The 16224-nt window shown below is 31.4% G+C and overlaps 1 protein-coding gene across 2 annotated transcripts in view; it reads right to left on the bottom strand.

The window, feature by feature from the left end:
• LOC130894806 (ras-responsive element-binding protein 1) overlaps positions 1-9949 on the bottom strand; it is a 41453-nt gene extending 31504 nt beyond the window's left edge. The window contains exon 1 of one of the 2 annotated variants that reach the window (XM_057801799.1): positions 9756-9949. The gene's annotated coding sequence lies outside the window, so the exon portion shown is untranslated. Of the gene's footprint in view, positions 1-1524; positions 1629-9755 lie in introns of those variants that run through there. The other variant, XM_057801800.1, reaches the window with a different exon arrangement.
• Positions 9950-16224: the final 6275 nt, after the last annotated feature.

The following is a 16224-nucleotide window of genomic DNA, read 5'->3' as shown; positions in this document are numbered from 1 at the left end:
GTAATTCGATTTATATTTTGGTTCAATTTTTTCCACTTTGCCATACCCATTCGTAATGTTTTCGCTTCTTTCTTGGTTTAGTAGTGATTTTGTCGAGGTTCGCTTGAAGTCTTCAAGAGCTGTTTCTTTTTTGCTGTTTTCGACCTGATATAGGTCTGATTGTTGCTTTGTACTTCCATTTCTCCATAACTTGTTATGTCAATTTCACTCGACTCCCATTCTGGTCTAAAAACACTCGGTAAATCAAGTCCTATCCATTTAAGATATGATATCAGTGACTTGGTCGAGTTTGAAAAGATTTTGACCACATAAATATCAAATTATTTCATGACAAAGCTATAGAAGATTTCCTCAACACGTAACTTTGATTTTCGAGATTTATATCAGCTTAACGTATCTTTCCATTGATGGTAGCTTCTTGAAAATGTTCTACATTTCGTTCTTGGTCATAGCTAATCATTTTGAGTGGAATTCTGGAATGCTATACCTGCTTGTGGTCTTCAAATGCCTTTGAGCCAAGATATATCCATATATATCAGCTTACAGCGCCACCTGAATTGAGATTTTTTGATTCAGACGCGAACTGCGTTATTTAACGAGACTCTAAATCGTCCAGGGGTCCAAAAATAGCAGGGAGGTCTACTTGACGACGCTAAAAACCCAGTTGATATTTCAGTCTCGTCAAAACGTTATAACTATTCAAGAATTTGCTTATTTTGAATTTTGGCAGTTGGCGTTTGGTCAGCTGACCCGTGACGATTGATATTGATCTACAGCGCTACTTGCTTAATTAAACTGCTTTCGAGTCGATTGGAGCTCTTGTGAGGTTTTTTTTTTGTTAGGAAACATCGATTAACAGGTTATTCACGAATCGCCTCAGCTTACCTTCTTCATGAATTGAAGTTTTCTTATTCAGACGCGAACTGCGTTGTTTAACGAGATTATAAACCGTCCAGGGGTCCAAACAAAGCAAGGAAGTTTACTTGACGACCCTAAAACCCCTGTTGATAGTGCGGTCTCGTCGAATCTTTAAAATTATTCAAGGACTTGCTTTTTTATTTGAATTTATAGCCTTAGAAAATTTTCTCAACATGTTAGAACAAAGTAGATAAAGCAACTCTGTTTACACTTGATGTCTTCGCGAGAAATTTTGTTTTATTTCGGATAGGGGTGAATAAAGAAGCAGATTTATAATTTTTCTATAAAATATGGAATGAAATTGCATTTTATTAGGTTTATTTCGTTTAATTCATAGAGTATAAAGTCAATCGCACCTGGTTAATGGTTAACGGTTAAAATTTCTGTGAAATCCCTATCGTAGATTATATAATACAACAATAATCAATATTGTGAGAGCGATCAGAATTGAGAAAAATGATGCTGTTATCTTATCGAAATAATAATATTGACAAAATTTCATACAGACAAATATCAATATTCATGAATATATCATTGAATAAACGAAATACGATGTTTTTGTTTAAAAAATATCGAAAAAATAAATGAAATAAAAAATTTACTTACTAATAAGTATTAAAAAATTTGGTATCACACACAAACAACTTTATTCGTTGATGTTTAATGTCCTGCGTTCGTATACCTTTCAAAATCTAGTCTAGAAGCTCGATACCAGATAAAACATTTATCAATAGGAGAAGTTATTGCAAAAAATTCACCAACTTCTTTCAGATATTTTCTAGTTTTTTGATGATTGATAATAAAAAAGAATTTAAACGTTTAAATCGAGCGAAACTATTATTTCAACATTAGAACAACCAAATCAGTTAATTAGTTTAATATTATTAATAAAAAATTATATTCCTTTATTAGATAACAATTTTAAAACCAAATAATGCCCGAAACTTCTTATTGAAAATGTTTTTTAATTGATTTTATTCGAGGTCCAAGCAAATAAAATTGCTTCTCATCATTTACTTCCAAGCAATTACATCAAATAATTTTGAAATTATTGTACTCTTGTAAGGACATTATAATTAGTGCCACGGAATTTACCCATCTTTTATTTTTTGGTCCTGTTCGATAATTTTCCTGGATTATATGAAAGTTTCTAAACATACAATAAATCTTTCAATAAAAGTCGTAGAAAATAACTTTTACCATAAAATGGAATGGAATTTCAATTAGCCGCCTAAAAGTCTCGATTTAATCCCCATTGATATTTTTTTAGTCTATTACCTCAAAGAAAGTCTGTTTTCGATTTGTTTCGTTGAAATATAACAATGGGAATACAAAAAATCAGTTGTTTACAAAATTTCTTATCGGTTTTGAATTTTCCGCCCAATTTTCGTAAACCAATTTTCAGTGAGCTTCTTTATCCAAAGTTTCCCTCTTTTTTGGTATTTTTTCTTGTTTTTCTGCATAAACTTGACTTTCTTTCAATCGAAATACCTTAAATTATTTATCAGCATTAATCGTAAAATATTTCTTCACACCTTGATTTGATTAATAAAACTTCTTCTTTTAGATTTTCCATACTTGAAACTAAACTTCTAACAGTGACGTTATGTGACATTTGACATTTGACACCTATCAAATTACGGGAACCAATTTACTTGCTAAACTGTCTATGAAATCTTAATTTAGAATAGAATTACCCTGTAAGTATATGTATCAATAAAGGAAATTGAACCACCCTGTTAAAACTAATCGACTTGAAGGCTTTTCGTCGACTACTTACTATTATAAATACCATAATAACCTGCATTATTAGCCCAACTCACAGCGGGAGGGTGCAATCCTATGATTGCCCTGTCAGATGCTCTTTTTCGCACGAACACAAAGTTTCATCCCCATCCCCAGGAAGTGAAGTCAGTCTAAGGTATAAAAATGTATGTGTGTGGTGGTTGTTTTGTTTGTTATTGGGTGGCGTTAGTTAATAAACTGTACCAACCTATCTCATTGTACGGACTATCATCTCTATATAAAAGGTTCTGAAAAGCGCCCCATTCATCATCTAAATTGGGTTTGGTTCGAGTTCAGGGCCGTATCGATGCGATAAATAAGAAGAATACAATATTTAGTTATAGTGTGTGCAAAATCAATTCCATTTTCGAGCTCAAACTATCTGCTTTGTACACGTAAATGAGTAAATAAATTTGGTTATCTACTTCTATTTAATAATATGTCGATTATCAGATTGCTTTTAAGCCAAAAATAATATTTATAAACGAACAATAAAATCAAAAATATTAATAAAAATATAAATAAAATTAATAAGATCAATGATTGCGTACGTCATGGAAACAACTGTCATAAATAAATAGGAAGAAGAATTACAGAAAATGGCAATTGACATGTGTCAAGTCGTTTGTCAAATTTTTTAAAACAAAATTAAATAATTATTTTCACAGATCATCAACGATTTGTGCCTGTAAGATATTGAAAAAAAAAAGATAAACCTGTCAAATCAAATAGAAATAGAAAACAAGGAGTAATGCACTTGAAAAAAGGATTTTTATGCGATAGCCATAATCGAAAGGATTGAAAGTCTTGATGATGATGATAAGGCTATTTCATACGACACAACAAATATGTCTGCTACTAAAAATTCCTTTGTTATTTTTCGTTATTATATACACATAATTGACTTAATTTTCTATAAGAAACAAAATGTTTGTGCTTGGATGAGTACAAATTACACATAAATCTGTTAGCAAAACAGAGAGGTTTCGTTTTGTTGAAAATTTTATCTAAATGTTTGTAGTACTCTAATAATTTAATTAAAAAAGGAAAATCTCATATAAAAAAATCAATTAGGATTAAACTAATATATCAGAAACATCATTAAACCAAAAAAGAATCATCTTAGAATACTGAAAATTGAATATAAAATACTAAAACAGATGCTAATTTAGGTCAAAGTTGTGGAAGAAGATACCTTAGATCCTGAGTGCCTCCTAATCTTCAATGACTGATCCCCAGAATACTCCATGGGAATGAAAACTGGTGAAATGGATTGTGGAAATTAATAAAGAAACTTGATCATCCAAACTAGAAGTAGTTTCAAATACCTTCCAGCTGATTTCAATTTTCCAATTTTTGTTCAAGCGATTTCCCCGATTTATTTGTTTGATATTCAATATTCTTGCTTTTGGTACGAGTTTCACATCTTTAGAAATGTGAAGTTTTTTCCTGGTGGAAGACATCCAACTGAGATATTGGATCCATAGTGATGTTCAAATTTAAGTAGAAATATCAAGTAAAACGATGATAAAAGCATCAAGGATCAGCATGAAGCAAGATTTTGGAGAGAGAATTTAGAAAATAAAATGGAAATAAGAATCGAAATAACAACAGAAAGAATAAGATATAATGCTCATGGTACAAGGTTAATGGGTAGCTATGGAACAAAATAGATAAACAAAGAGAAATCTATATAACGGAGACTGGATAAAACACCAGTTATAACTGAAGAACTTTTACATCAAGTACTTTGTTCAAAACTACACCCTAAAATACTGAACTAAAAAGTACAAAGGAATGGGAATTCCAATCAGCAAGGAACTTCTGGATGACCCAAGTAATTATATCACAGGATGAGACGGATCTGGGTTATACGTTAGGGAAGGAGGAAAATCAGCGATAACGCCAGAAAATACTGGGTGGTTGAAAAAACTTGCCAACTGGAGTCAAATTGGTAGAAGGAAATCTCCACGAGATTAATTAATGGAGAAACGGTGATTGGGAAGATGTAGGCAGATGGAGAACACGATTGAGAAAAGGGATATGAAAACGCTAAAAATAAGAAACGAAACACCAACAACAAAAAGAATATGAAGACAAGTTAAAAGGAAATTCCTTCCAATCAGAAAATTGTATTTATTGAATATTGTGGATGACCAAGTAATTATACCACTGGACGAGGAGGATTTAGATTATACGGTGGGGAAGTTAAAGGAGGAAAATCAGCGATGATGACAGAAAATACCGGGTGGTTTGAAAATGTTACCGATTGGAGTCAAATTGGTAGATGGAAACGAGAAGATCCAGGAAATCTCGTCGAGATTAATCAATGGAGAAAGGGTGATTGGGAGGATATAGACAGATGGAAAACACGATTGATCAAAAGGAGACAAAGGCAGTTGTAGAATTGTAGAAAATATAATTAAGCAAGCTTTAGAGATAAAAAGAAAAGTCAGAATTTAGGATGCGATGAGGTAAAATAGACAAAGTGAACTAGATCTAGTCGGAGGAATTCTTGAGTAGAAAACAGGGTGATAAAAAAACAACTACTAGGGCTTAAAATATATGACACGAGGGTTGGAGCTAAGCGATTAAATATTATAAGGTTCTATTATAAGAAAAATATATAAATCAGATACAAAATCAATCACCATATGTTCGCCGAAGAGAAATTTCATTACTAATTCTTGAAATATTTAACCAAAGAAATTAACACGCGAATCGAGTTCCAATTAACTACCCCACCATATTCATTCGAAATTATTCACACCTAAATTTTTTTTCGAGCTTCATTGAATTCAAAATATCCATCGAATTATTTTCATCGTATTCGTTTTGATATATATATATATATATATATCAATAAAACAATTGAATTGTTTACTTTCAAAGAACTCGTTTTGTTTATAAGACGTGAAAGCTCGATAGAAACAGGTACATATTTTAAACAAACATTATTTAAACTATAATAATCGGTAGCAATGATATTAATGACGAGTTTGTTTTTAAAATGACGCACTGAACATTTTAAACGATCCACTGATAAACCGAAAGTATTCAATCTATTTTATTTACTCGCAAGATGTATTGAAGCAGCCGGTCGATAAATTCTTATTTTCGATTAGCACACGTACTAAAATTTTACTCAAAAACACGTCCATCGTACTTCTAACTAAAAAAACCATAAAACTACGATTATATTATCGAAGAAAAACGACAGGGTTGATGTTGTAGGTAAAAAACAACATTAAAAACAAATAATTTATTGATAGAAGGGATTTCAACCAGCTCTGATTTATCCTCCACAAGATCAATATGAAAATTTGGTGATTGTTGAAAATTTTGGACATTTGTTTGTCAATCGTATAAGAACAACAAGCCACGAGATCGTCTAAAAAGACATGTTAAAGATCCGAACAAAAAAAAAATAATTAAAACAATGGACTCAAAATGGATAACTGACTTCCGAAAAGACTGTTCCAACAACAGGAACGTGTTTAAGCAAAATCATCCGTATTGTTAACTACGAGATACCTGATTTGACCTAGAGATGGCGGTGGCTGTTTCAAAATTACCACGTAATATAAAGTTTTAAGTTTGAAGACTGAAAACGCTACATTGTTTGGTATTTGTTTGGCAGCCATCAAACAATACGTTTATTTGAAAGGCCTCAGTCCAACCGATATAAAAGCTGAACTAGCTTCTTCTCTGGGTGAAACAAAGCCGTACAGGACCAGCATTGCAGTGACGACTCCAGAAATATTAACGAAAATCCACAAAGCGGGACTGGATGTTCAAGCGAGCTAGCTGTCATAGTAGGCATGTCAAAAAGTGCAGTACATCGCATGTTAACTGAAAATTTGGACTTAAAGAAAGCTGTGCGAAAGATGGAAGCCGCGTTTGCTCACAATGGAACAAAAACAGCGTCTTGAAAATGTTTCCATCGCGTGTTTGATAATTTTTCATAACCGTGGATGAAATGTGTGTCCATCACACACACCCGAACCAAAATAACAATCAAAACAATGGACTGAAGAGGGAGGACTAGGTTCAAAGACCGTTCCAACTGCAGGCAAGGTCATGACGTCGGTTTTTTGATATGCGCGTTTTGATAATTTTCAATTACTATCTTGTAAAAATGAAAAACTTTCAACCGGCGACGTTTGAGTGAAGATATCAAGCAAAAACGTCGTCACGCTCCCTATTCGTCAGACTCAGTATCTTCGGATTATTTTATGTTTCCAGACTTAAAAAAATGACTCTTTGGTCAAAGATTTTCCAACAATGAGCTTCAAAATCGTTATTCCAATTACCAAAAGTATTGAAATAAAGTTTGTATTGCTACCATACCAGATTTAGTCCTCTCAGATTATTTTCTAAATACAATAATGGTTCAAGATTCCTCAATCACGAAGAAGCGATGTGAATAATTAATAAAAAGTCAGATTTTAGTATAAAAAGGGAAGTAAACAAAATATTATCAGATCGAGTACTTCTACGACAAATCTCATATTTTATTTCGAAATATTGGAAAAAGAATGATAACAAAACAAAATAAACTGAAATAGAATAAAATATTAGGAGAAATATATAAAGTTAGACAAAAAGATGAATTTCTGTACGAAAAATTGAAACAAACGTCACTATAGACAAATAAATAATCAGCTTCGGCATTAACTACTCACCCCTAGTAGTTACCTAGGTAACGTCCACGTATACATACGCTATCGAACTAAGATTTATTTTAAGGGTGTCTGTTAGACCCTAATAGATATTGGTAGTGGGTTGTTTAATGAATTTTTCTATTAAAATGTTTATAAAAGTGATCCCACTGATTATTTATTTCATAACAGGGTGTTGAACGTTATGAATATCAAAATATGATAAAATAAACCGACTTTTTAGTCATTAAGCAGCTCTCAAGACTGATTAACATCAAAATTCAGAAATCTCCACCTTGAAAACGAACCCACAATCATCTCAAAAGTTCGAACTCACCTAAATTAACCCTTACAGTGAAGGGAATTGAATTTAACTATAAAAAAATTGCGCCTAGGTTCCAAATTTTTAATAGCCTTTTAAAGACACTTCTAACTATTGCCTAGCATTCAAATAATGCAAATATGGTGGAGAGATCCTCAATAGATGACATGATATTAACAATTATCCATACAAATTGGAGAACTGAAAAAATGCCAGTCAATTAGACGTGAATACAAAAAACAAACGTCATCCAAAACGTCGTATCTTCACACTATGGCCATCACGAATGATCCTAGTGCCGATGGTGCATGGAGAAGATCTAAAACAGCAGACCACGTGTTCTATGAGTGCCTAACACTCTCACGAGCGCGCTGCAAACACTTAAGCAAGACTTACAGTTTGCCCAGAGACATCCAAAGATTCAAGCAGACCACGTCATCTGTGAGTGCACAGCACTTCCACGAGCGCGCTGCAAACATTTAAGCAAAACTCACAGTTGGCCCAGAGACATCCAAAGATTCAAGCAGACCACGTCATCTGTGAGTGCCCAGCACTTCCACGAGCGCGCTGCAAACATTTAAGCAAAACTCACAGTTGGCCCAGAGACATCCAAAGATTCAAGCAGACCACGTCATCTGTGAGTGCCCAGCACTTCCACGAGCGCGCTGCAAACATTTAAGCAAAACTCACAGTTTGCCCAGAGACATCCAAAGATTCAAGCAGACCACGTCATCTGTGAGTGCACAGCACTTCCACGAGCGCGCTGCAAACATTTAAGCAAAACTCACAGTTGGCCCAGAGACATCCAAAGATTCAAGCAGACCACGTCATCTGTGAGTGCCCAGCACTTCCACGAGCGCGCTGCAAACATTTAAGCAAAACTCACAGTTGGCCCAGAGACATCCAAAGATTCAAGCAGACCACATCATCTGTGAGTGCCCAGCACTTCCACGAGCGCGCTGCAAACATTTAAGCAAAACTCACAGTTTGCCCAGAGACATCCAAAGATTCAAGCAGACCACGTCATCTGTGAGTGCAAAGCACTTCCACGAGCGCGCTACAAACACTGTAGAATGTCATTAAACCTCAAGTTTCGCCCTGTATAATTCACCCCTAAGAATAAAATTCAAAGGACGCAATGGCTAACGTTTTATCTTTTGAATGATGCCTAAAAGACATTGATATCCCTCAAAGTACTTTATATATTCAATTTTATATACAAGCATGCAATTTTTCTACCAATAAATTGAAGATGTGGAAATTCGTATATTGGAAACAAAAGCTAAAAGCAGCCGTTGCAGCTAAGAAAATTGAAGTTGAAGACACATTTAATGAGCAAACGGTATTTAATCGTGGAATTTTGAGGTTAGAAGTACTCTCACCACTATCGGACTCCCTTTAATATCATTAGATAAGATTTATTACTAGCGATGTAAAATGAATTTGTCTCAACACCCCGACGTGGAAAATCAGTTGTAAAACAACCAGAACTCATTGGAAAGATAGATCGATCCGAGCAGAAAGTTTTGATACGTGACTGGAGGTATTCTGAAGATCTAGTGCCCTTTAAAGTCATATCAGATGGTCGAGCTACCAAATCCGAGGTATACAGTGAATATATGAGGTTTTTCCGGGAAAGTTTCCATTAGAATCCTTTTGATTCAGATCCGTGATGATGTTGAATATGCAATGCGACAATCCTCAAAAAATTTGCGGGTACAAACCGTTTCAAATCATTTATAATAATAATTGAACATCGGAAATTGATATTATTCATGAGACACCCTTTATAAATTTCAGAAAAGATTTTTTAAATGAATGAACCAAAAGAAACCAGTTAAAAAGTTTTAAAAACAATGTAACGTACAACTCATAAATATTTAATAGAAATGTAATTTTTATTTGAACAAAAAATATAGCGACCAGAAATTAATATTAATAAATACCTCGAATATAAAATAGTTTTCGAATTACTAAAAAAATTTTGGTTGCTTTTGAAATTAAGATGTTGAGAAACCTTCGGCTAACTAAATCAATAATTTAATCAGAAAAACAAAAAGAAAACGTACCTTAACCATCTCCCGGATAAATCCATGATACTTTTTTCAAACACTGATGTTTCAATGAAAATTTTCCCGAAAAAAAAATTCACAATAAAGTCCGTCGAACCGATTCAAACATCACCAAACTGTCCAATGACAATTAATATTGACAATGTAGTAGCAGGTAAACCGATTCTAAAGACGTCGAACGTATGAATGTTGAGAGTTGAGATCAAGTATTCTCGTTTAGTCTCGCGCACCTCTCATTGGTCGCTCTCCGGTAGTGGGGATACAGGTGAGAGACAGGTGACAAGGAAAACGATCACCGAGGATACTTGGGTTAAGCGAAGATAGAACGATCCGCAGCATTTGTTTTTTAGATAAGGTGATTCCACGTTGATGACAGATATATAATTTAGTTTAAAATAATTATTGGAAACCGAATAATTATTAATATTTATTTTAACAAGAGATTTTTTGAAATTAAATTGATATATAAATGTATTTATATGATAAAATAATTTTTCTCTGCAATAAAATCTATTTTTTTCTATCGAATACAACAAAAAAAAAGATTTAATTTACGTTTAAACTAACTACCAATAACATTCATACTCTCTCTCACTATTACTTGAAGTTTGAAGCTAAATAATCCAAAAAAATTGATGAATTGTTTCATCTTTCTAATCCTCTGTAGATAAACATCGAAAAAATATCATTGACATGTTTCGTAGTTCCTTCGCTGTTAGCTCGGGTAGGCTTCTATTGAATTGAGCATCCATCGTATTCTCCTGATTTATCTCCCTGTTATAATTTGCTTGATGTCTCGTATGTATTTTTTTTGTTAAATTAAAGTTTTCTTATCAAATAATCAATCCGAAAATGCTAAAAAGATTATTCGTATCTCATTTTGTCTTCTGTTCCCCTTTTATGGTTTTTTTTCTTCTTATTTCAATCCTTCTCCTAGTAATTTTTTTATTATTTATAGTTTCGTTTTCTTCCCGTATTTCGCTTATATAATTTATCCATTTTCTTTTCGATTTACTTCTTTATATATCACTTTCCGCTTCAAATCTCATTTTTTTTAAATTTGGTATTCTATCCATTTTTATATTTATTACATTTTGTCCTTCTTCCTTTGATTTGTAGTTATATACACACATTTCTACATCTCTTTATGGTATTTTCTTTATTATTATTTTCATTATTATATTCGTCCCAATTTGTCTTTTTTCTCATATTATTTTCTTTCCGTCATTGTTCTATTCATGTTTACATTCGTTTCATTTTGTCCTTCTTTCTTTATGTTTAATTTTTACTTATATACACACAGATCTCTATATCTTTCTATGGTCTTCTCTTTATTATTATTATTTTCATTATTATATTCGTCCCAATTTGTCTTTTTTCTCTTATTATTTTCTTTCCGTCATTGTTCTATTCATGTTTACATTCGTTTCATTTTGTCCTTCTTTCTTTATGTTTAATTTTTACTTATATACACACAGATCTCTATATCTTTCTATGGTCTTCTCTTTATTATTATTATTTTCATTATTATATTCGTCCCAATTTGTCTTTTTTCTCTTATTATTTTCTTTCCGTCATTGTTCTATTCATGTTTACATTCGTTTCATTTTGTCCTTCTTTCTTTATGTTTAATTTTTACTTATATACACACAGATCTCTATATCTTTCTATGGTCTTCTCTTTATTATTATTATTTTCATTATTATATTCGTCCCAATTTGTCTTTTTTCTCTTATTATTTTCTTTCCGTCATTGTTCTATTCATGTTTACATTCGTTTCATTTTGTCCTTCTTTCTTTATGTTTAATTTTTACTTATATACACACAGATCTCTATATCTTTCTATGGTCTTCTCTTTATTATTATTATTTTCATTATTATATTCTTCCCACTTTGTCCTTTTTTCTCGATGTGTAATTTTCACTTTCATTTCCTTATCTTCATGTCTCTCTATGGAATTTTCTTTTATTATTTTCTTTCCTTCATTATTCTTTTCATTTTTAAATTCTTTCCATTTTGTCCAATTTTATTTATGTTTAATTTTCTCTTATATACACACATTTCTATATCTCCTTATGATATTATCTCCTATTTTTCACTTTTCTTTATTTCTATTTCTATTACATTTCTCTTTGTCCTTCTATCCAATTTTTACTAGCATATTGCCCTTAAAATTTCGTTTATTTATATTTCTTTTAACCAATTTATTGTACAATTTTTTTTTATATGTTATTCTACTTTCTTTTTTCATCTTGTTATTCACAATTTATCTATGGTAATGTTTGATCTTTTGTTAAAAATAATCCCCCAATAAAATAAGTCAAAACTTTTTGTAGCAGGTTCATATTTTCGAGGGTAGTTATTCATTTAAAGCCCATTGTGTGAGCAGGTTACAAGTAAGCTTTTGAGGGTTGTGTAATACTCCTTGAATTTTTTTTATTATTTGTATTTAAGTCTTTTCCCCTTATAAATTAGAATTTTAAACTTGGATTTTTAGTATGAAAAAACTAGGAAAACATCGTCGTTGTACAAAGAAATTTTTGGCAACAAATCGTAGAGAAATTTATGTAGTTTAAAAAAAATAATTTCTATCAATAATTTTCCTAAAAACTAATGAAAAATATGAAAATTCATTTATTTATTCGGGACGTGTAATAAAAATAATAAAAAATAATAAGTATTGTGTGGAAATATAGAGGAAAACTTTCTAGAAAAAATGGTTTTTTAAAATTTTGAAAATTTGAAAAGACGCCCATCTAATCGAACCAATGGAAAATTAATATAAAAAAACCGAATAAAATCCATCGATAAAACAACTGAATAGTTTTTGTTTTCACTTCTATTGATTTCAAATTCTCTGTTGCAGTTTATGTTTTGTGTCCCAAGGGCCAATTAAGATATAAAACTAATAAATTCAGGATCTCAGATCATGTTTAACGTTTCGAAATTTTCAGGCTTCTGCGGAGTCTTCTTCTGTGTTATTGTTTCTTGTTCGAAAACAACAAAATATATTTAAGAAATTCATTATTTATTTATATACCTGGCAACTTTTCCCATGCGAGAAAATCGAGATCTGTTTTCCAGAACGATTAGTAAATCATTATCTAAATTGATTCCTATATTAGTCTCGCTAAGACTCTTTATCTCTTCATTAGGTTAAATTCCAAATTAGAGAAGAGACATTCTTTTATTTCCTGCGTGTGGAGTGAATTCATTGGCGTCGCTATTAGAAAAAAAAACTTTTTTTCTTTGAAGCTTAACTTTAACATCAAAAGTTATGGTCAACCCTCATTGGCTCTTTATTCTACTTTAATTGTGATTCATCAATTCTTTCTTCTGCTCTTTCAACAATTTTTTCTCCCGATCTTCACAAATACAACTCGGGATGAGGATATTTCAGTTAAACGAGAAGGTGGTACAAAACAAATTGCTTCGAATAAATGATTTTCAATTTAAAAACCAGAGATTACAAAAAAAGTTGCAAAATTTTTTGTTGCTTTCATAATTAAAATCGTCCGTCACGAGTTGTCTAATCTTCAAGACAACCACGATCAAGAGTTTGCACATTGCAAAACAGAAGTTTGAAATTTCATGGCGGGGCTTTTAAAGTTTTATGTTGTTTGGTATTAACAATTTCAATCTTACAATATACTTTTATTTTCATTTCGTCTTGTTGCCATTTCTTAATTTACCGCTATTTCTTCTTTGTTCTTCTTTCTTCTTTGATTAAAAAAAATCCTCTACTCGCTTGTTTATCAGTATATGGCCGATTTTTATTTTGTGAACAATTTGATACTTTGTACCTTTGTTTGCTTCTCACTATCTCCAAAATAGTATGAACTGAATTCTTCCTCTTCTTTTATATTTTATTATATCAATCGTGTTTATTGAACTCTATGTCTGCATTATATTGTTTCAATTCTTCATAAATTTGTTTCTTTAATGCTCTATTCGGTCTTCTATGTTTCGTAGTTTCTTTTGTCTTTCTTTTCATCTATTTTTCTCATTCTTAGTTTATTTTTCTCATCACCATATTCATCTATGTATTTCTCTTACTTAGTTTATTTACTTCATCTTCCTTTTGATATATGTTTTCCTCTTTCGTAGTTTCTTCATTTTCTTTCTTATAGTTTCTTTTGTCTTTCTTTTAATCTACGTTTTACTCTTTCTTGGTTTATTTCTTTCGTCTTCTTTTGACCTTTGTTTTCCTTCTTCGTAGTTTGTTCCTTTCCTATTCCTTTTGATCCATGTTATTTTCTGTAATTTCTTTTGTTTTCTTTTAATCTATTTTCTCACTCATAGTTTATTTTTCTCATCTCCCTATTCATCTTTGTATTCCTCTTACTTAGTTTATTTACTTCATCTTCCTTTTGATATGTTTTCCTCCTTCGTAGTTTCTTCATTTTCATTCTTACAGATTCTTTTGTCTTCATTTTAATCAACGTTTTACTCTTTCGTACTTTATTTCTTTCGTCATCCTTTTGATCTTTGTTTTCCTTCTTCATAGTTTGTTCCTTTTCTATTCCTTTTGATCCATGTTATTTTCTGTAATTTCTTTTGTTTTCTTTTGAATCATGTTTTTTTCTTTCCTAGTTTTATTTATCTTTTTTTAATCATATTTTCCTCTTTCGTAGTTTTGTTTCGTTTTTCTTCATTTTGATCCGTTTTCCTATTTTTCAGTTTTTATTTTTTGTCTCTCTTTTGATCTATATTTTCTTCTTTCACAGTATGTTCCTTTCCTCTCTTTTTCTATCTAAGTTTTCCTCTTTAATAGTTTATTTCTTTCGTCTTCCTTTTTATCTATGTTTTCCTCTGTCTTAGTTTTTTTTTCTATTGCTTCTGGTATACGTTTTTTGGAATTCCTTTTGTCTTCTTTTTAAACATGTTTTTCTCTTTCTTAGTTTATTTTTTGTGTTTCTTTTGATCTATATTTTCTTCTTTCGCAGTTTATGCCTATTCTCTCCCTTTCGATCTATGTTTTCTTTTTGTAGTTTGTTTTATCTTCCTTTTGATCAGTTTTTCTCACTCTTAGTTTATTTTTTTCGTTTTTCTGTTGATCTATGTCTTTCTCTTTATTAGTTTTTATCCCTGTCTTCTTTTCTATTACTTTTGGTATATGTTTTTTGTAGTTTCTTTTGTCTCCTTTTTAATCGTGTTTTTCTCTTTCTCAGTTTGTTTTTTGTCTTTCTTTCAATCTGTTTTTCTCACTCTTAGTTTATTTTTTTCGTTTTTCTGTTAATCGATATCTTCTTCTTTATTCATTCATTCATTCATTCATTATTTCATTTCTTTCATCATCCTTTTGATCTAGGTTTTCCTCTGTATTAGTTTTACTTTTTCATCCTTTTGATTTATGTTTTTCTCTTTTATTTTCATTTTACTTTATGTTTTCCTCTTTCGTACTTTATTTTCCGCTTTATTTCCACTTTTAAAAAGTCCTTTATATTTTTTGACAAGATTTTACTATTCTCTTTAGATTCTATCCACATCTCACCATCTCATATATATTCGAATGACTTTATATATAAATTTATAAGGCACTAAACACAAAATACGAGAAAAATCGTAAATTTTTATCAACTTCTTCGCGTTGACGTGATTTGTTTATAAAAATTTAGTAGTATCTTCAGGATTTCTTAAAAGTACCATTTTACATATTCAATTTGTTCGGTTGCATACAACCTACGGAGCATAAATAACGATTTTCATTAAAATTCATGGATGTGATACTTCAAACATTTCTCTTATAACTCTTATAACATCGCCGGTATGAAACTCAATTCGAAATTATTTTATTTTATCAAATTATTAAGATTAAATAAACATTTTTTTGTCACAGATGCAGATGAGCTGCTTGGTAAGTACGATTCAATAAAATATTTTCCTCCTTTTCAAAAAAGGTCCCTCGAACCGTCCAGCAACCACCTCTTTTACCAGATTTAACATCCACATACAAATTGAATTAATATTTTTTCTATAGTGAAAAAAAATATGTGACGCCCATGTTATTGCTAAGTATAATCTCATGATCATGACTCGGAGTTATTAAGCGATCATTATGTGCATATTAGCTTTACAACGAGAAGAAAATAAAACAAATTAGAATGTTTTTACCTACACGAAAACGACGAAATCAATTTGAATCGAATTTTTTCCAAATTCCAAAGCCCGACGAAAAAAATTAAAAGTTACTTCAGTTGAAACAAATCAAACAACTCTTTATTTAATTAATTATGATCATATTTATTTGATGCTTCTTCTGATACTTTCCCTCAAGTACCAAATAAGGACTATACGGTGGTTGAAGCATCAATTCGATGTTTTTACTGTTCCAAAACGTTTTTGTTTGATCTGATGTATCGTGGTGCAGGATGATCCGTCTTCTACAACAAATACTGGTGTACCGATGAGAATTGACCGTTCCAAGAGGCTCTAATGGGACGCGGTGACATGTCCAGGTATTCGG

The sequence above is a fragment of the Diorhabda carinulata genome, chromosome 6, assembly GCF_026250575.1.
Source record: "Diorhabda carinulata isolate Delta chromosome 6, icDioCari1.1, whole genome shotgun sequence".
In the NCBI taxonomy this organism is placed as follows: Eukaryota; Metazoa; Arthropoda; class Insecta; order Coleoptera; family Chrysomelidae; genus Diorhabda; species Diorhabda carinulata.
This window is presented reverse-complemented; position numbering and strand designations above follow the sequence as displayed.